This window comes from Anastrepha ludens, chromosome 2 (genome assembly GCF_028408465.1).
Source record: "Anastrepha ludens isolate Willacy chromosome 2, idAnaLude1.1, whole genome shotgun sequence".
NCBI classification, from domain to species: Eukaryota; Metazoa; Arthropoda; class Insecta; order Diptera; family Tephritidae; genus Anastrepha; species Anastrepha ludens.
The window spans coordinates 184,988,568-185,012,509 of record NC_071498.1 but is presented as its reverse complement, the minus strand read 5'-3'; positions in this window follow the sequence as shown (position 1 = coordinate 185,012,509).

The window sequence follows — 23,942 nt, the reverse complement described above, 5'->3', positions numbered from 1 at the left end:
AGGTGCACTCTCACCCACTCCCACCCACTTCTGACCACTCCACACACTTCCATGTCCACTTTTCATCATCTTCACCATTTTCCACCAGGTGCACCCATGTCCACTCCCACCCACTTCCATGGCCACTTTTCATCATCTTCACCATTTTCCACCAGATGCACCCATGTCCACTCCCACCCACTTCTGACCACTCCACACACTTCCATGTCCACTTTTCATCATCTTCACCATTTTCCACCAGGTGCACCCATGTCCACTCCCACCCACTTCCATGGCCACTTTTCATCATCTTCACCATTTTCCACCAGGTGCACCCATGTCCACTCCCACCCACTTCCATGGCCACTTTTCATCATCTTCACCATTTTCCACCAGATGCACCCATGTCCACTCCCACCCACTTCTGACCACTCCACACACTTCCATGTCCACTTTTCATCATCTTCACCATTTTCCACCATTTTCCACCAGATGCACCCATGTGCACTCCCACCCTCTTCTGACCACTCCACCCACTTCCATGGCCACTTTTCATCATCTTCACCATTTTCCACCAGATGCACCCATGTCCACTCCCACCCACTTCTGACCACTCCACCCACTTCCATGGCCACTTTTCATCATCTTCACCATTTTCCACCAGGTGCACCCATGTCCACTCCCACCCACTTCCACCCACTTTTCATCATCTTCACCATTTTCCACCAGATGCACCCAGGTGCACTCCCCCCACTTCCACCCACTCCCACCCACTCCACCCACTTCCATGGCCACTTTTCATCATCTTCACCATTTTCCACCAGATTCACCCAGGTGCACTCCCACCCACCTCCACCCACTCCACCCACTTCCATGGCCACTTTTCATCATCTTCAACATTTTCCATCAGATGCACCCAGGTGCACTCTCACCCACTCCCACCCACTCCCACCCACTTCCATGGCCACTTTTCATCATCTTCATCATCTTCCACCAGATGCACCCATGTGCACTCCCACCCACTTCTGACCACTCCACACACTTCCATGGCCACTTTTCATCATCTTCATCATCTTCCACCAGGTGCACTCATGTGCACTCCCACCCACCTCCACCCACATGCACCCACTGCAGTTGCATCCATGTTCAAATGCACTCAGATGCAACTACTTATTTTTAAAATGATTTTAATTTATAATAAATTCAGATTTATTTTTGCCAGCACCAGGCTTTGAACTTGCGTCTTTCTTAAACTAATATGACGCCTCTACCACCTGAGCTACCATTGCTACATTATATTGGGTATCTAAGTGTCGACTTATACTAAGTCTTTCTGAAAAAGAACCTGCGAATTATAAGGATTAATTTTGATCAATGAAATTACGAAATTTTAACAGTTCTGTTATTAACATTAGTTTTGAACAATGATTTTATTTCACCACAGTTATGATAAATGTTACCATGTACCCTATATTAATTTTGATCAATGAAATTACGTAATTTTAACAGATCTGTTTTTAACCTTAGTTTTGAACAGTGATTTTATTTCACTACATGCACCCTCTGCCACCCACTCCCACCCACTTCCATGGCCACTTTTCATCATCTTCACCATTTTCCACCAGATGCACCCATGTGCACTCCCACCCACTTCTGACCACCCACACACTTCCATGGCCACTTTTCATCATCTTCACCATTTTCCACCAGATGCACCCATGTCCACTCCCACCCACTTCTGACCACTCCACCCACTTCCATGGCCACTTTTCATCATCTTCACCATTTTCCACCAGATGCACTCAGGTGCACTCTCACCCACTCCCACCCACTTCTGACCACTCCACACACTTCCATGGCCACTTTTCATCATCTTCACCATTTTCCACCAGATGCACTCAGGTGCACTCTCACCCACTCCCACCCACTTCTGACCACTCCACCCACTTCCATGGCCACTTTTCATCATCTTCCACCATTTTCCACCAGATGCACTCTCACCCACTTCCACCCACTCCCACCCACTTCTGACCACTCCACCCACTTCCACCCACTTCCACCCACTTCCACCCGCTACCACCCACTCCCACCCATTCAGTTGCTTCCATGTTCTCATGCACCCACATGCACCCTCTTCCATGTCCACTTTTCACCATTTTTCACATGCACCCACCACCACCCACTGCCTCCCACATGCACCCACTGCAGTTGCATCCATGTTCAGATGCACCCAAATGATTTTACTTATTTTTAAAATGATTTTAATTTATAATAAACTCAGATTTATTTTTGCCAGCACCAGGCTTCGAACTTGCGTCTTTCTTAAACTAATATGACGCCTCTACCACCTGAGCTACCATTGCTACATTATATTGGGTATCTAAATGTCGACTTATACTAAGTCTTTCTGAAAAAGAACCTGCGAATTATAAGGATTAATTTTGATCAATGAAATTACGAAATTTTAACAGATCTGTTATTAACATTAGTTTTGAACAGTGATTTTATTTCACCACAGTTATGATAAATGTTACCATGTACCCTATATTAATTTTGATCAATGAAATTATGAAATTTTAACAGATCTGTTTTTAACCTTAGTTTTGAACAGTGATTTTATTTCACTACATGCACCCTCTGCCACCCACTCCCACCCACTTCCACCCACTCCCACCCACTTCTGACCACTCCACCCACTTCCATGGCCACTTTTCATCATCTTCACCATTTTCCACCAGATGCACTCAGGTGCACTCTCACCCACTCCCACCCACTTCTGACCACTCCACACACTTCCATGGCCACTTTTCATCATCTTCACCATTTTCCACCAGATGCACTCAGGTGCACTCTCACCCACTCCCACCCACTTCTGACCACTCCACCCACTTCCATGGCCACTTTTCATCATCTTCCACCATTTTCCACCAGATGCACTCTCACCCACTTCCACCCACTCCCACCCACTTCTGACCACTCCACCCACTTCCACCCACTTCCACCCACTTCCACCCGCTACCACCCACTCCCACCCATTCAGTTGCTTCCATGTTCTCATGCACCCACATGCACCCTCTTCCATGTCCACTTTTCACCATTTTTCACATGCACCCACCACCACCCACTGCCTCCCACATGCACCCACTGCAGTTGCATCCATGTTCAGATGCACCCAAATGATTTTACTTATTTTTAAAATGATTTTAATTTATAATAAACTCAGATTTATTTTTGCCAGCACCAGGCTTCGAACTTGCGTCTTTCTTAAACTAATATGACGCCTCTACCACCTGAGCTACCATTGCTACATTATATTGGGTATCTAAATGTCGACTTATACTAAGTCTTTCTGAAAAAGAACCTGCGAATTATAAGGATTAATTTTGATCAATGAAATTACGAAATTTTAACAGATCTGTTATTAACATTAGTTTTGAACAGTGATTTTATTTCACCACAGTTATGATAAATGTTACCATGTACCCTATATTAATTTTGATCAATGAAATTATGAAATTTTAACAGATCTGTTTTTAACCTTAGTTTTGAACAGTGATTTTATTTCACTACATGCACCCTCTGCCACCCACTCCCACCCACTTCCACCCACTCCCACCCACTTCTGACCACTCCACCCACTTCCATGGCCACTTTTCATCATCTTCACCATTTTCCACCAGATGCACTCAGGTGCACTCTCACCCACTCCCACCCACTTCTGACCACTCCACACACTTCCATGGCCACTTTTCATCATCTTCACCATTTTCCACCAGATGCACTCAGGTGCACTCTCACCCACTCCCACCCACTTCTGACCACTCCACCCACTTCCATGGCCACTTTTCATCATCTTCCACCATTTTCCACCAGATGCACTCTCACCCACTTCCACCCACTCCCACCCACTTCTGACCACTCCACCCACTTCCACCCACTTCCACCCACTTCCACCCGCTACCACCCACTCCCACCCATTCAGTTGCTTCCATGTTCTCATGCACCCACATGCACCCTCTTCCATGTCCACTTTTCACCATTTTTCACATGCACCCACCACCACCCACTGCCTCCCACATGCACCCACTGCAGTTGCATCCATGTTCAGATGCACCCAAATGATTTTACTTATTTTTAAAATGATTTTAATTTATAATAAACTCAGATTTATTTTTGCCAGCACCAGGCTTCGAACTTGCGTCTTTCTTAAACTAATATGACGCCTCTACCACCTGAGCTACCATTGCTACATTATATTGGGTATCTAAATGTCGACTTATACTAAGTCTTTCTGAAAAAGAACCTGCGAATTATAAGGATTAATTTTGATCAATGAAATTACGAAATTTTAACAGATCTGTTATTAACATTAGTTTTGAACAGTGATTTTATTTCACCACAGTTATGATAAATGTTACCATGTACCCTATATTAATTTTGATCAATGAAATTATGAAATTTTAACAGATCTGTTTTTAACCTTAGTTTTGAACAGTGATTTTATTTCACTACATGCACCCTCTGCCACCCACTCCCACCCACTTCCACCCACTCCCACCCACTTCTGACCACTCCACCCACTTCCATGGCCACTTTTCATCATCTTCACCATTTTCCACCAGATGCACTCAGGTGCACTCTCACCCACTCCCACCCACTTCTGACCACTCCACACACTTCCATGTCCACTTTTCATCATCTTCACCATTTTCCACCAGGTGCACCCATGTCCACTCCCACCCACTTCCATGGCCACTTTTCATCATCTTCACCATTTTCCACCAGATGCACCCATGTCCACTCCCACCCACTTCTGACCACTCCACACACTTCCATGTCCACTTTTCATCATCTTCACCATTTTCCACCAGGTGCACCCATGTCCACTCCCACCCACTTCCATGGCCACTTTTCATCATCTTCACCATTTTCCACCAGGTGCACCCATGTCCACTCCCACCCACTTCCATGGCCACTTTTCATCATCTTCACCATTTTCCACCAGATGCACCCATGTCCACTCCCACCCACTTCTGACCACTCCACACACTTCCATGTCCACTTTTCATCATCTTCACCATTTTCCACCAGGTGCACCCATGTCCACTCCCACCCACTTCCATGGCCACTTTTCATCATCTTCACCATTTTCCACCAGATGCACCCATGTCCACTCCCACCCACTTCTGACCACTCCACACACTTCCATGTCCACTTTTCATCATCTTCACCATTTTCCACCAGGTGCACCCATGTCCACTCCCACCCACTTCTGACCACTCCACACACTTCCATGTCCACTTTTCATCATCTTCACCATTTTCCACCAGGTGCACCCATGTGCACTCCCACCCACTCCCATGCCCACTTTTCTCAATTTTCACCATCTTCCACCAGGTGCACCCATGTGCACTCCCACCCACTTTTCTCAATTTTCACCATTTTCCACCATTTTCCACCAGATGCACCCATGTGCACTCCCACCCACTCCCATGCCTACTTTTCTCAATTTTCACCATTTTGCACCAGATGCACCCAGGTGCACTTCCACCCACTCCACCCACATGCACCCATTGCAGTTGCATCCATGTTCAAATGCACCCACATGCTCCTACTTATTTTTAAAATGACTATAATTTATAATAAACTCAGATTTATTTTTGCCAGCACGAGGCTTCGAACTTGCGTCTTTCTTAAACTAATATGACGCCTCTACCACCTGAGCTACCATTGCTACATTATATTGGGTATCTAAGTGTCGACTTATACTAAGTCTTTCTGAAAAAGAACCTGCGAATTATAAGGATTAATTTTGATCAATGAAATTACGAAATTTTAATAGATCTGTTATTAACATTAGATTTGAAAAGTGATTTTATTTCACCACAGTTATGATAAATGTTACCATATACCCTGTATTAATTTTGATCAATGAAATTACGTAATTTTAACAAATCTGTTTTTAACCTTAGTTTTGAACAGTAATTTTATTTCACTACATGCACCCTCTGCCACCCACTCCCACCCACTTCTACCCACTCCCACCCACTCCCACCCACTTCTGACCACTCCACCCACTTCCATGGCCACTTTTCATCATCTTCACCATTTTCCACCAGATGCACCCAGGTGCACTCCCACCCACTCCCACCCACTTCCATGGCCACTTTTCATCATCTTCACCGTTTTCCACCATTTTCCACCAGATGTACCCAGATGCACTTCCACCCACTCCCACCCACTTCCATGGCCACTTTTCATCATCTTCACCGTTTTCCACCATTTTCCACCAGATGCACCCAGGTGCACTCCCACCCACTTCTGACCACTCCACCCACTTCCATGGCCACTTTTCATCATCTTCACCATCTTCCACCAGATGCACCCAGGTGCACTCCCACCCACTTCTGACCACTCCACCCACTTCCATGGCCACTTTTCATCATCTTCACCATTTTCCACCAGATGCACCCAGGTGCACTCCCACCCACTCCCACCCACTTCCATGGCCACTTTTCATCATCTTCACCGTTTTCCACCATTTTCCACCAGATGCACCCAGGTGCACTCCCACCCACTCCCACCCACTTCCATGGCCACTTTTCATCATCTTCACCTTTTTCCACCAGATGCACCCAGGTGCACTCCCACCCACTCCACACACTTCCATGGCCACTTTTCATCATCTTCCATCATCTTCCATCATTTTCCACCAGATGCACCCAGGTGCACTCCCACCCACTCCCACCCACTTCTGACCACTCCACTCACTTCCATGGCCACTTTTCATCATCTTCATCATTTTCCACCATTTTCCACCAGATGCACCCAGGTGCACTCTCACCCACTCCCACCCACTTCCATGTCCACTTTTTATCATCTTCACCATTTTCCACCAGATGCACCCAGGTGCACTCTCACCCACTCCCACCCACTTCTGACCACTCCACTCACTTCCATGGCCACTTTTCATCATCTTCCACCATCTTCACTATTTTCCACCAGATGCACCCAGGTGCACTCCCACCCACTCCCACCCACTTCTGACCACTCCACTCACTTCCATGGCCACTTTTCATCATCTTCATCATTTTCCACCATTTTCCACCAGATGCACCCAGGTGCACTCTCACCCACTCCCACCCACTTCTGACCACTCCACTCACTTCCATGGCCACTTTTCATCATCTTCATCATTTTCCACCATTTTCCACCAGATGCACCCAGGTGCACTCTCACCCACTCCCACCCACTTCTGACCACTCCACTCACTTCCATGGCCACTTTTCATCATCTTCACCTTTTTCCACCAGATGCACCCATGTCCACTCCCACCCACTTCTGACCACTCCACCCACTTCCATGGCCACTTTTCATCATCTTCACCATTTTCCACCAGATGCACTCAGGTGCACTCTCACCCACTCCCACCCACTTCTGACCACTCCACCCACTTCCATGGCCACTTTTCATCATCTTCACCATTTTCCACCAGATGCACTCAGGTGCACTCTCACCCACTCCCACCCACTTCTGACCACTCCACACACTTCCATGTCCACTTTTCATCATCTTCACCATTTTCCACCAGGTGCACCCATGTCCACTCCCACCCACTTCCATGGCCACTTTTCATCATCTTCACCATTTTCCACCAGATGCACCCATGTCCACTCCCACCCACTTCTGACCACTCCACACACTTCCATGTCCACTTTTCATCATCTTCACCATTTTCCACCAGGTGCACCCATGTCCACTCCCACCCACTTCCATGGCCACTTTTCATCATCTTCACCATTTTCCACCAGGTGCACCCATGTCCACTCCCACCCACTTCCATGGCCACTTTTCATCATCTTCACCATTTTCCACCAGATGCACCCATGTCCACTCCCACCCACTTCTGACCACTCCACACACTTCCATGTCCACTTTTCATCATCTTCATCATTTTCCACCATTTTCCACCAGATGCACCCAGGTGCACTCTCACCCACTCCCACCCACTTCTGACCACTCCACTCACTTCCATGGCCACTTTTCATCATCTTCACCATTTTCCACCAGATGCACCCAGGTGCACTCCCACCCACTTCTGACCACTCCACCCACTTCCATGCCCACTTTTCATCATCTTCCACCATCTTCACCATTTTCCACCAGATGCACCCATGTCCACTCCCACCCACTTCTGACCACTCCACCCACTTCCATGTCCACTTTTCATCATCTTCACCATTTTCCACCAGGTGCACCCATGTCCACTCCCACCCACTTCTGACCACTCCACACACTTCCATGTCCACTTTTCATCATCTTCACCATTTTCCACCAGGTGCACCCATGTCCACTCCCACCCACTTCCATGGCCACTTTTCATCATCTTCACCATTTTCCACCAGGTGCACCCATGTCCACTCCCACCCACTTCCATGGCCACTTTTCATCATCTTCACCATTTTCCACCAGGTGCACCCATGTCCACTCCCACCCACTTCCATGGCCACTTTTCATCATCTTCACCATTTTCCACCAGATGCACCCATGTCCACTCCCACCCACTTCTGACCACTCCACACACTTCCATGTCCACTTTTCATCATCTTCACCATTTTCCACCATTTTCCACCAGATGCACCCATGTGCACTCCCACCCACTTCTGACCACTCCACCCACTTCCATGTCCACTTTTCATCATCTTCACCATTTTCCACCAGATGCACCCATGTCCACTCCCACCCACTTCTGACCACTCCACACACTTCCATGTCCACTTTTCATCATCTTCACCATTTTCCACCAGGTGCACCCATGTCCACTCCCACCCACTTCCATGGCCACTTTTCATCATCTTCACCATTTTCCACCAGGTGCACCCATGTCCACTCCCACCCACTTCCATGGCCACTTTTCATCATCTTCACCATTTTCCACCAGATGCACCCATGTCCACTCCCACCCACTTCTGACCACTCCACACACTTCCATGTCCACTTTTCATCATCTTCACCATTTTCCACCATTTTCCACCAGATGCACCCATGTGCACTCCCACCCTCTTCTGACCACTCCACCCACTTCCATGGCCACTTTTCATCATCTTCACCATTTTCCACCAGATGCACCCATGTCCACTCCCACCCACTTCTGACCACTCCACCCACTTCCATGGCCACTTTTCATCATCTTCACCATTTTCCACCAGATGCACTCAGGTGCACTCTCACCCACTCCCACCCACTTCTGACCACTCCACACACTTCCATGGCCACTTTTCATCATCTTCACCATTTTCCACCAGATGCACTCAGGTGCACTCTCACCCACTCCCACCCACTTCTGACCACTCCACACACTTCCATGTCCACTTTTCATCATCTTCACCATTTTCCACCAGGTGCACCCATGTCCACTCCCACCCACTTCCATGGCCACTTTTCATCATCTTCACCATTTTCCACCAGATGCACCCATGTCCACTCCCACCCACTTCTGACCACTCCACCCACTTCCATGGCCACTTTTCATCATCTTCATCATTTTCCACCATTTTCCACCAGATGCACCCAGGTGCACTCTCACCCACTCCCACCCACTTCTGACCACTCCACTCACTTCCATGGCCACTTTTCATCATCTTCACCTTTTTCCACCAGATGCACCCAGGTGCACTCCCACCCACTCCACACACTTCCATGGCCACTTTTCATCATCTTCCATCATCTTCCATCATTTTCCACCAGATGCACCCAGGTGCACTCCCACCCACTCCCACCCACTTCTGACCACTCCACTCACTTCCATGGCCACTTTTCATCATCTTCATCATTTTCCACCATTTTCCACCAGATGCACCCAGGTGCACTCTCACTCACTCCCACCCACTTCCATGTCCACTTTTTATCATCTTCACCATTTTCCACCAGATGCACCCAGGTGCACTCTCACCCACTCCCACCCACTTCTGACCACTCCACTCACTTCCATGGCCACTTTTCATCATCTTCCACCATCTTCACTATTTTCCACCAGATGCACCCAGGTGCACTCCCACCCACTCCCACCCACTTCTGACCACTCCACTCACTTCCATGGCCACTTTTCATCATCTTCATCATTTTCCACCATTTTCCACCAGATGCACCCAGGTGCACTCTCACCCACTCCCACCCACTTCTGACCACTCCACTCACTTCCATGGCCACTTTTCATCATCTTCATCATTTTCCACCATTTTCCACCAGATGCACCCAGGTGCACTCTCACCCACTCCCACCCACTTCTGACCACTCCACTCACTTCCATGGCCACTTTTCATCATCTTCACCTTTTTCCACCAGATGCACCCATGTCCACTCCCACCCACTTCTGACCACTCCACCCACTTCCATGGCCACTTTTCATCATCTTCACCATTTTCCACCAGATGCACTCAGGTGCACTCTCACCCACTCCCACCCACTTCTGACCACTCCACCCACTTCCATGGCCACTTTTCATCATCTTCACCATTTTCCACCAGATGCACTCAGGTGCACTCTCACCCACTCCCACCCACTTCTGACCACTCCACACACTTCCATGTCCACTTTTCATCATCTTCACCATTTTCCACCAGGTGCACCCATGTCCACTCCCACCCACTTCCATGGCCACTTTTCATCATCTTCACCATTTTCCACCAGATGCACCCATGTCCACTCCCACCCACTTCTGACCACTCCACACACTTCCATGTCCACTTTTCATCATCTTCACCATTTTCCACCAGGTGCACCCATGTCCACTCCCACCCACTTCCATGGCCACTTTTCATCATCTTCACCATCTTCCACCAGATGCACCCAGGTGCACTCCCACCCACTTCTGACCACTCCACCCACTTCCATGGCCACTTTTCATCATCTTCACCATTTTCCACCAGATGCACCCAGGTGCACTCCCACCCACTTCTGACCACTCCACCCACTTCCATGGCCACTTTTCATCATCTTCACCATTTTCCACCAGATGCACCCATGTCCACTCCCACCCACTTCTGACCACTCCACCCACTTCCATGGCCACTTTTCATCATCTTCACCATTTTCCACCAGATGCACTCAGGTGCACCCATATCCACTCCCACCCACTTCTGACCACTCCCACACACTTCCATGGCCACTTTTCATCATCTTCACCATTTTCCACCAGATGCACCCATGTCCACTCCCACCCACTTCTGACCACTCCACCCACTTCCATGGCCACTTTTCATCATCTTCACCATTTTCCACCAGATGCACTCAGGTGCACTCTCACCCACTCCCACCCACTTCTGACCACTCCACACACTTCCATGTCCACTTTTCATCATCTTCACCATTTTCCACCAGGTGCACCCATGTCCACTCCCACCCACTTCCATGGCCACTTTTCATCATCTTCACCATTTTCCACCAGATGCACCCATGTCCACTCCCACCCACTTCTGACCACTCCACACACTTCCATGTCCACTTTTCATCATCTTCACCATTTTCCACCAGGTGCACCCATGTCCACTCCCACCCACTTCCATGGCCACTTTTCATCATCTTCACCATTTTCCACCAGGTGCACCCATGTCCACTCCCACCCACTTCCATGGCCACTTTTCATCATCTTCACCATCTTCCACCAGATGCACCCAGGTGCACTCCCACCCACTTCTGACCACTCCACCCACTTCCATGGCCACTTTTCATCATCTTCACCATTTTCCACCAGATGCACCCAGGTGCACTCCCACCCACTTCTGACCACTCCACCCACTTCCATGGCCACTTTTCATCATCTTCACCATTTTCCACCAGATGCACCCAGGTGCACTCCCACCCACTTCTGACCACTCCACCCACTTCCATGCCCACTTTTCATCATCTTCCACCATCTTCACCATTTTCCACCAGATGCACCCATGTCCACTCCCACCCACTTCTGACCACTCCACCCACTTCCATGTCCACTTTTCATCATCTTCACCATTTTCCACCAGGTGCACCCATGTCCACTCCCACCCACTTCTGACCACTCCACCCACTTCCATGGCCACTTTTCATCATCTTCCACCATTTTCCACCAGATGCACTCTCACCCACTTCCACCCACTCCCACCCACTTCTGACCACTCCACCCACTTCCACCCACTTCCACCCACTTCCACCCGCTACCACCCACTCCCACCCATTCAGTTGCTTCCATGTTCTCATGCACCCACATGCACCCTCTTCCATGTCCACTTTTCACCATTTTTCACATGCACCCACCACCACCCACTGCCTCCCACATGCACCCACTGCAGTTGCATCCATGTTCAGATGCACCCAAATGATTTTACTTATTTTTAAAATGATTTTAATTTATAATAAACTCAGATTTATTTTTGCCAGCACCAGGCTTCGAACTTGCGTCTTTCTTAAACTAATATGACGCCTCTACCACCTGAGCTACCATTGCTACATTATATTGGGTATCTAAATGTCGACTTATACTAAGTCTTTCTGAAAAAGAACCTGCGAATTATAAGGATTAATTTTGATCAATGAAATTACGAAATTTTAACAGATCTGTTATTAACATTAGTTTTGAACAGTGATTTTATTTCACCACAGTTATGATAAATGTTACCATGTACCCTATATTAATTTTGATCAATGAAATTATGAAATTTTAACAGATCTGTTTTTAACCTTAGTTTTGAACAGTGATTTTATTTCACTACATGCACCCTCTGCCACCCACTCCCACCCACTTCCACCCACTCCCACCCACTTCTGACCACTCCACCCACTTCCATGGCCACTTTTCATCATCTTCACCATTTTCCACCAGATGCACCCATGTCCACTCCCACCCACTTCTGACCACTCCACCCACTTCCATGGCCACTTTTCATCATCTTCACCATTTTCCACCAGATGCGCTCAGGTGCACCCATATCCACTCCCACCCACTTCTGACCACTCCCACACACTTCCATGGCCACTTTTCATCATCTTCACCATTTTCCACCAGATGCACCCATGTCCACTCCCACCCACTTCTGACCACTCCACCCACTTCCATGGCCACTTTTCATCATCTTCACCATTTTCCACCAGATGCACTCAGGTGCACTCTCACCCACTCCCACCCACTTCTGACCACTCCACACACTTCCATGTCCACTTTTCATCATCTTCACCATTTTCCACCAGGTGCACCCATGTCCACTCCCACCCACTTCCATGGCCACTTTTCATCATCTTCACCATTTTCCACCAGATGCACCCATGTCCACTCCCACCCACTTCTGACCACTCCACACACTTCCATGTCCACTTTTCATCATCTTCACCATTTTCCACCAGGTGCACCCATGTCCACTCCCACCCACTTCCATGGCCACTTTTCATCATCTTCACCATTTTCCACCAGGTGCACCCATGTCCACTCCCACCCACTTCCATGGCCACTTTTCATCATCTTCACCATTTTCCACCAGATGCACCCATGTCCACTCCCACCCACTTCTGACCACTCCACACACTTCCATGTCCACTTTTCATCATCTTCACCATTTTCCACCATTTTCCACCAGATGCACCCATGTGCACTCCCACCCTCTTCTGACCACTCCACCCACTTCCATGGCCACTTTTCATCATCTTCACCATTTTCCACCAGGTGCACCCATGTCCACTCCCACCCACTTCCATGGCCACTTTTCATCATCTTCACCATCTTCCACCAGATGCACCCAGGTGCACTCCCACCCACTTCTGACCACTCCACCCACTTCCATGGCCACTTTTCATCATCTTCACCATTTTCCACCAGATGCACCCAGGTGCACTCCCACCCACTTCTGACCACTCCACCCACTTCCATGGCCACTTTTCATCATCTTCACCATTTTCCACCAGATGCACCCAGGTGCACTCCCACCCACTTCTGACCACTCCACCCACTTCCATGCCCACTTTTCATCATCTTCCACCATCTTCACCATTTTCCACCAGATGCACCCATGTCCACTCCCACCCACTTCTGACCACTCCACCCACTTCCATGTCCACTTTTCATCATCTTCACCATTTTCCACCAGGTGCACCCATGTCCACTCCCACCCACTTCTGACCACTCCACCCACTTCCATGGCCACTTTTCATCATCTTCCACCATTTTCCACCAGATGCACTCTCACCCACTTCCACCCACTCCCACCCACTTCTGACCACTCCACCCACTTCCACCCACTTCCACCCACTTCCACCCGCTACCACCCACTCCCACCCATTCAGTTGCTTCCATGTTCTCATGCACCCACATGCACCCTCTTCCATGTCCACTTTTCACCATTTTTCACATGCACCCACCACCACCCACTGCCTCCCACATGCACCCACTGCAGTTGCATCCATGTTCAGATGCACCCAAATGATTTTACTTATTTTTAAAATGATTTTAATTTATAATAAACTCAGATTTATTTTTGCCAGCACCAGGCTTCGAACTTGCGTCTTTCTTAAACTAATATGACGCCTCTACCACCTGAGCTACCATTGCTACATTATATTGGGTATCTAAATGTCGACTTATACTAAGTCTTTCTGAAAAAGAACCTGCGAATTATAAGGATTAATTTTGATCAATGAAATTACGAAATTTTAACAGATCTGTTATTAACATTAGTTTTGAACAGTGATTTTATTTCACCACAGTTATGATAAATGTTACCATGTACCCTATATTAATTTTGATCAATGAAATTATGAAATTTTAACAGATCTGTTTTTAACCTTAGTTTTGAACAGTGATTTTATTTCACTACATGCACCCTCTGCCACCCACTCCCACCCACTTCCACCCACTCCCACCCACTTCTGACCACTCCACCCACTTCCATGGCCACTTTTCATCATCTTCACCATTTTCCACCAGATGCACCCATGTCCACTCCCACCCACTTCTGACCACTCCACCCACTTCCATGGCCACTTTTCATCATCTTCACCATTTTCCACCAGATGCACTCAGGTGCACCCATATCCACTCCCACCCACTTCTGACCACTCCCACACACTTCCATGGCCACTTTTCATCATCTTCACCATTTTCCACCAGATGCACCCATGTCCACTCCCACCCACTTCTGACCACTCCACCCACTTCCATGGCCACTTTTCATCATCTTCACCATTTTCCACCAGATGCACTCAGGTGCACTCTCACCCACTCCCACCCACTTCTGACCACTCCACACACTTCCATGTCCACTTTTCATCATCTTCACCATTTTCCACCAGGTGCACCCATGTCCACTCCCACCCACTTCCATGGCCACTTTTCATCATCTTCACCATTTTCCACCAGATGCACCCATGTCCACTCCCACCCACTTCTGACCACTCCACACACTTCCATGTCCACTTTTCATCATCTTCACCATTTTCCACCAGGTGCACCCATGTCCACTCCCACCCACTTCCATGGCCACTTTTCATCATCTTCACCATTTTCCACCAGGTGCACCCATGTCCACTCCCACCCACTTCCATGGCCACTTTTCATCATCTTCACCATTTTCCACCAGATGCACCCATGTCCACTCCCACCCACTTCTGACCACTCCACACACTTCCATGTCCACTTTTCATCATCTTCACCATTTTCCACCATTTTCCACCAGATGCACCCATGTGCACTCCCACCCTCTTCTGACCACTCCACCCACTTCCATGGCCACTTTTCATCATCTTCACCATTTTCCACCAGATGCACCCATGTCCACTCCCACCCACTTCTGACCACTCCACCCACTTCCATGGCCACTTTTCATCATCTTCACCATTTTCCACCAGATGCACTCAGGTGCACTCTCACCCACTCCCACCCACTTCTGACCACTCCACACACTTCCATGGCCACTTTTCATCATCTTCACCATTTTCCACCAGATGCACTCAGGTGCACTCTCACCCACTCCCACCCACTTCTGACCACTCCACCCACTTCCATGGCCACTTTTCATCATCTTCCACCATTTTCCACCAGATGCACTCTCACCCACTTCCACCCACTCCCACCCACTTCTGACCACTCCACCCACTTCCACCCACTTCCACCCACTTCCACCCGCTACCACCCACTCCCACCCATTCAGTTGCTTCCATGTTCTCATGCACCCACATGCACCCTCTTCCATGTCCACTTTTCACCATTTTTCACATGCACCCACCACCACCCACTGCCTCCCACATGCACCCACTGCAGTTGCATCCATGTTCAGATGCACCCAAATGATTTTACTTATTTTTAAAATGATTTTAATTTATAATAAACTCAGATTTATTTTTGCCAGCACCAGGCTTCGAACTTGCGTCTTTCTTAAACTAATATGACGCCTCTACCACCTGAGCTACCATTGCTACATTATATTGGGTATCTAAATGTCGACTTATACTAAGTCTTTCTGAAAAAGAACCTGCGAATTATAAGGATTAATTTTGATCAATGAAATTACGAAATTTTAACAGATCTGTTATTAACATTAGTTTTGAACAGTGATTTTATTTCACCACAGTTATGATAAATGTTACCATGTACCCTATATTAATTTTGATCAATGAAATTATGAAATTTTAACAGATCTGTTTTTAACCTTAGTTTTGAACAGTGATTTTATTTCACTACATGCACCCTCTGCCACCCACTCCCACCCACTTCCACCCACTCCCACCCACTTCTGACCACTCCACCCACTTCCATGGCCACTTTTCATCATCTTCACCATTTTCCACCAGATGCACTCAGGTGCACTCTCACCCACTCCCACCCACTTCTGACCACTCCACACACTTCCATGTCCACTTTTCATCATCTTCACCATTTTCCACCAGGTGCACCCATGTCCACTCCCACCCACTTCCATGGCCACTTTTCATCATCTTCACCATTTTCCACCAGATGCACCCATGTCCACTCCCACCCACTTCTGACCACTCCACACACTTCCATGTCCACTTTTCATCATCTTCACCATTTTCCACCAGGTGCACCCATGTCCACTCCCACCCACTTCCATGGCCACTTTTCATCATCTTCACCATTTTCCACCAGGTGCACCCATGTCCACTCCCACCCACTTCCATGGCCACTTTTCATCATCTTCACCATTTTCCACCAGATGCACCCATGTCCACTCCCACCCACTTCTGACCACTCCACACACTTCCATGTCCACTTTTCATCATCTTCACCATTTTCCACCATTTTCCACCAGATGCACCCATGTGCACTCCCACCCACTTCCATGGCCACTTTTCATCATCTTCACCGTTTTCCACCATTTTCCACCAGATGTACCCAGATGCACTTCCACCCACTCCCACCCACTTCCATGGCCACTTTTCATCATCTTCACCGTTTTCCACCATTTTCCACCAGATGTACCCAGATGCACTTCCACCCACTCCCACCCACTTCCATGGCCACTTTTCATCATCTTCACCGTTTTCCACCATTTTCCACCAGATGCACCCAGGTGCACTTCCACCCACTCCCACCCACTTCTGACCACTCCACACACTTCCATGTCCACTTTTCATCATCTTCACCATTTTCCACCAGGTGCACCCATGTCCACTCCCACCCACTTCCACCCACTTTTCATCATCTTCACCATTTTCCACCAGATGCACCCAGGTGCACTCCCCCCACTTCCACCCACTCCCACCCACTCCACCCACTTCCATGGCCACTTTTCATCATCTTCACCATTTTCCACCAGATTCACCCAGGTGCACTCCCACCCACCTCCACCCACTCCACCCACTTCCATGGCCACTTTTCATCATCTTCAACATTTTCCATCAGATGCACCCAGGTGCACTCTCACCCACTCCCACCCACTCCCACCCACTTCCATGGCCACTTTTCATCATCTTCATCATCTTCCACCAGATGCACCCATGTGCACTCCCACCCACTTCTGACCACTCCACACACTTCCATGGCCACTTTTCATCATCTTCATCATCTTCCACCAGGTGCACTCATGTGCACTCCCACCCACCTCCACCCACATGCACCCACTGCAGTTGCATCCATGTTCAAATGCACTCAGATGCAACTACTTATTTTTAAAATGATTTTAATTTATAATAAATTCAGATTTATTTTTGCCAGCACCAGGCTTTGAACTTGCGTCTTTCTTAAACTAATATGACGCCTCTACCACCTGAGCTACCATTGCTACATTATATTGGGTATCTAAGTGTCGACTTATACTAAGTCTTTCTGAAAAAGAACCTGCGAATTATAAGGATTAATTTTGATCAATGAAATTACGAAATTTTAACAGTTCTGTTATTAACATTAGTTTTGAACAATGATTTTATTTCACCACAGTTATGATAAATGTTACCATGTACCCTATATTAATTTTGATCAATGAAATTACGTAATTTTAACAGATCTGTTTTTAACCTTAGTTTTGAACAGTGATTTTATTTCACTACATGCACCCTCTGCCACCCACTCCCACCCACTTCCATGGCCACTTTTCATCATCTTCACCATTTTCCACCAGATGCACCCATGTGCACTCCCACCCACTTCTGACCACCCACACACTTCCATGGCCACTTTTCATCATCTTCACCATTTTCCACCAGATGCACCCATGTCCACTCCCACCCACTTCTGACCACTCCACCCACTTCCATGGCCACTTTTCATCATCTTCACCATTTTCCACCAGATGCACTCAGGTGCACTCTCACCCACTCCCACCCACTTCTGACCACTCCACACACTTCCATGGCCACTTTTCATCATCTTCACCATTTTCCACCAGATGCACTCAGGTGCACTCTCACCCACTCCCACCCACTTCTGACCACTCCACCCACTTCCATGGCCACTTTTCATCATCTTCCACCATTTTCCACCAGATGCACTCTCACCCACTTCCACCCACTCCCACCCACTTCTGACCACTCCACCCACTTCCACCCACTTCCACCCACTTCCACCCGCTACCACCCACTCCCACCCATTCAGTTGCTTCCATGTTCTCATGCACCCACATGCACCCTCTTCCATGTCCACTTTTCACCATTTTTCACATGCACCCACCACCACCCACTGCCTCCCACATGCACCCACTGCAGTTGCATCCATGTTCAGATGCACCCAAATGATTTTACTTATTTTTAAAATGATTTTAATTTATAATAAACTCAGATTTATTTTTGCCAGCACCAGGCTTCGAACTTGCGTCTTTCTTAAACTAATATGACGCCTCTACCACCTGAGCTACCATTGCTACATTATATTGGGTATCTAAATGTCGACTTATACTAAGTCTTTCTGAAAAAGAACCTGCGAATTATAAGGATTAATTTTGATCAATGAAATTACGAAATTTTAACAGATCTGTTATTAACATTAGTTTTGAACAGTGATTTTATTTCACCACAGTTATGATAAATGTTACCATGTACCCTATATTAATTTTGATCAATGAAATTATGAAATTTTAACAGATCTGTTTTTAACCTTAGTTTTGAACAGTGATTTTATTTCACTACATGCACCCTCTGCCACCCACTCCCACCCACTTCCACCCACTCCCACCCACTTCTGACCACTCCACCCACTTCCATGGCCACTTTTCATCATCTTCACCATTTTCCACCAGATGCACTCAGGTGCACTCTCACCCACTCCCACCCACTTCTGACCACTCCACACACTTCCATGGCCACTTTTCATCATCTTCACCATTTTCCACCAGATGCACTCAGGTGCACTCTCACCCACTCCCACCCACTTCTGACCACTCCACCCACTTCCATGGCCACTTTTCATCATCTTCCACCATTTTCCACCAGATGCACTCTCACCCACTTCCACCCACTCCCACCCACTTCTGACCACTCCACCCACTTCCACCCACTTCCACCCACTTCCACCCGCTACCACCCACTCCCACCCATTCAGTTGCTTCCATGTTCTCATGCACCCACATGCACCCTCTTCCATGTCCACTTTTCACCATTTTTCACATGCACCCACCACCACCCACTGCCTCCCACATGCACCCACTGCAGTTGCATCCATGTTCAGATGCACCCAAATGATTTTACTTATTTTTAAAATGATTTTAATTTATAATAAACTCAGATTTATTTTTGCCAGCACCAGGCTTCGAACTTGCGTCTTTCTTAAACTAATATGACGCCTCTACCACCTGAGCTACCATTGCTACATTATATTGGGTATCTAAATGTCGACTTATACTAAGTCTTTCTGAAAAAGAACCTGCGAATTATAAGGATTAATTTTGATCAATGAAATTACGAAATTTTAACAGATCTGTTATTAACATTAGTTTTGAACAGTGATTTTATTTCACCACAGTTATGATAAATGTTACCATGTACCCTATATTAATTTTGATCAATGAAATTATGAAATTTTAACAGATCTGTTTTTAACCTTAGTTTTGAACAGTGATTTTATTTCACTACATGCACCCTCTGCCACCCACTCCCACCCACTTCCACCCACTCCCACCCACTTCTGACCACTCCACCCACTTCCATGGCCACTTTTCATCATCTTCACCATTTTCCACCAGATGCACTCAGGTGCACTCTCACCCACTCCCACCCACTTCTGACCACTCCACACACTTCCATGTCCACTTTTCATCATCTTCACCATTTTCCACCAGGTGCACCCATGTCCACTCCCACCCACTTCCATGGCCACTTTTCATCATCTTCACCATTTTCCACCAGATGCACCCATGTCCACTCCCACCCACTTCTGACCACTCCACACACTTCCATGTCCACTTTTCATCATCTTCACCATTTTCCACCAGGTGCACCCATGTCCACTCCCACCCACTTCCATGGCCACTTTTCATCATCTTCACCATTTTCCACCAGGTGCACCCATGTCCACTCCCACCCACTTCCATGGCCACTTTTCATCATCTTCACCATTTTCCACCAGATGCACCCATGTCCACTCCCACCCACTTCTGACCACTCCACACACTTCCATGTCCACTTTTCATCATCTTCACCATTTTCCACCATTTTCCACCAGATGCACCCATGTGCACTCCCACCCACTTCCATGGCCACTTTTCATCATCTTCACCGTTTTCCACCATTTTCCACCAGATGTACCCAGATGCACTTCCACCCACTCCCACCCACTTCCATGGCCACTTTTCATCATCTTCACCGTTTTCCACCATTTTCCACCAGATGTACCCAGATGCACTTCCACCCACTCCCACCCACTTCCATGGCCACTTTTCATCATCTTCACCGTTTTCCACCATTTTCCACCAGATGCACCCAGGTGCACTTCCACCCACTCCCACCCACTTCTGACCACTCCACACACTTCCATGTCCACTTTTCATCATCTTCACCATTTTCCACCAGGTGCACCCATGTCCACTCCCACCCACTTCCACCCACTTTTCATCATCTTCACCATTTTCCACCAGATGCACCCAGGTGCACTCCCCCCACTTCCACCCACTCCCACCCACTCCACCCACTTCCATGGCCACTTTTCATCATCTTCACCATTTTCCACCAGATTCACCCAGGTGCACTCCCACCCACCTCCACCCACTCCACCCACTTCCATGGCCACTTTTCATCATCTTCAACATTTTCCATCAGATGCACCCAGGTGCACTCTCACCCACTCCCACCCACTCCCACCCACTTCCATGGCCACTTTTCATCATCTTCATCATCTTCCACCAGATGCACCCATGTGCACTCCCACCCACTTCTGACCACTCCACACACTTCCATGGCCACTTTTCATCATCTTCATCATCTTCCACCAGGTGCACTCATGTGCACTCCCACCCACCTCCACCCACATGCACCCACTGCAGTTGCATCCATGTTCAAATGCACTCAGATGCAACTACTTATTTTTAAAATGATTTTAATTTATAATAAATTCAGATTTATTTTTGCCAGCACCAGGCTTTGAACTTGCGTCTTTCTTAAACTAATATGACGCCTCTACCACCTGAGCTACCATTGCTACATTATATTGGGTATCTAAGTGTCGACTTATACTAAGTCTTTCTGAAAAAGAACCTGCGAATTATAAGGATTAATTTTGATCAATGAAATTACGAAATTTTAACAGTTCTGTTATTAACATTAGTTTTGAACAATGATTTTATTTCACCACAGTTATGATAAATGTTACCATGTACCCTATATTAATTTTGATCAATGAAATTACGTAATTTTAACAGATCTGTTTTTAACCTTAGTTTTGAACAGTGATTTTATTTCACTACATGCACCCTCTGCCACCCACTCCCACCCACTTCCATGGCCACTTTTCATCATCTTCACCATTTTCCACCAGATGCACCCATGTGCACTCCCACCCACTTCTGACCACCCACACACTTCCATGGCCACTTTTCATCATCTTCACCATTTTCCACCAGATGCACCCATGTCCACTCCCACCCACTTCTGACCACTCCACCCACTTCCATGGCCACTTTTCATCATCTTCACCATTTTCCACCAGATGCACTCAGGTGCACTCTCACCCACTCCCACCCACTTCTGACCACTCCACACACTTCCATGGCCACTTTTCATCATCTTCACCATTTTCCACCAGATGCACTCAGGTGCACTCTCACCCACTCCCACCCACTTCTGACCACTCCACCCACTTCCATGGCCACTTTTCATCATCTTCCACCATTTTCCACCAGATGCACTCTCACCCACTTCCACCCACTCCCACCCACTTCTGACCACTCCACCCACTTCCACCCACTTCCACCCACTTCCACCCGCTACCACCCACTCCCACCCATTCAGTTGCTTCCATGTTCTCATGCACCCACATGCACCCTCTTCCATGTCCACTTTTCACCATTTTTCACATGCACCCACCACCACCCACTGCCTCCCACATGCACCCACTGCAGTTGCATCCATGTTCAGATGCACCCAAATGATTTTACTTATTTTTAAAATGATTTTAATTTATAATAAACTCAGATTTATTTTTGCCAGCACCAGGCTTCGAACTTGCGTCTTTCTTAAACTAATATGACGCCTCTACCACCTGAGCTACCATTGCTACATTATATTGGGTATCTAAATGTCGACTTATACTAAGTCTTTCTGAAAAAGAACCTGCGAATTATAAGGATTAATTTTGATCAATGAAATTACGAAATTTTAACAGATCTGTTATTAACATTAGTTTTGAACAGTGATTTTATTTCACCACAGTTATGATAAATGTTACCATGTACCCTATATTAATTTTGATCAATGAAATTATGAAATTTTAACAGATCTGTTTTTAACCTTAGTTTTGAACAGTGATTTTATTTCACTACATGCACCCTCTGCCACCCACTCCCACCCACTTCCACCCACTCCCACCCACTTCTGACCACTCCACCCACTTCCATGGCCACTTTTCATCATCTTCACCATTTTCCACCAGATGCACTCAGGTGCACTCTCACCCACTCCCACCCACTTCTGACCACTCCACACACTTCCATGGCCACTTTTCATCATCTTCACCATTTTCCACCAGATGCACTCAGGTGCACTCTCACCCACTCCCACCCACTTCTGACCACTCCACCCACTTCCATGGCCACTTTTCATCATCTTCCACCATTTTCCACCAGATGCACTCTCACCCACTTCCACCCACTCCCACCCACTTCTGACCACTCCACCCACTTCCACCCACTTCCACCCACTTCCACCCGCTACCACCCACTCCCACCCATTCAGTTGCTTCCATGTTCTCATGCACCCACATGCACCCTCTTCCATGTCCACTTTTCACCATTTTTCACATGCACCCACCACCACCCACTGCCTCCCACATGCACCCACTGCAG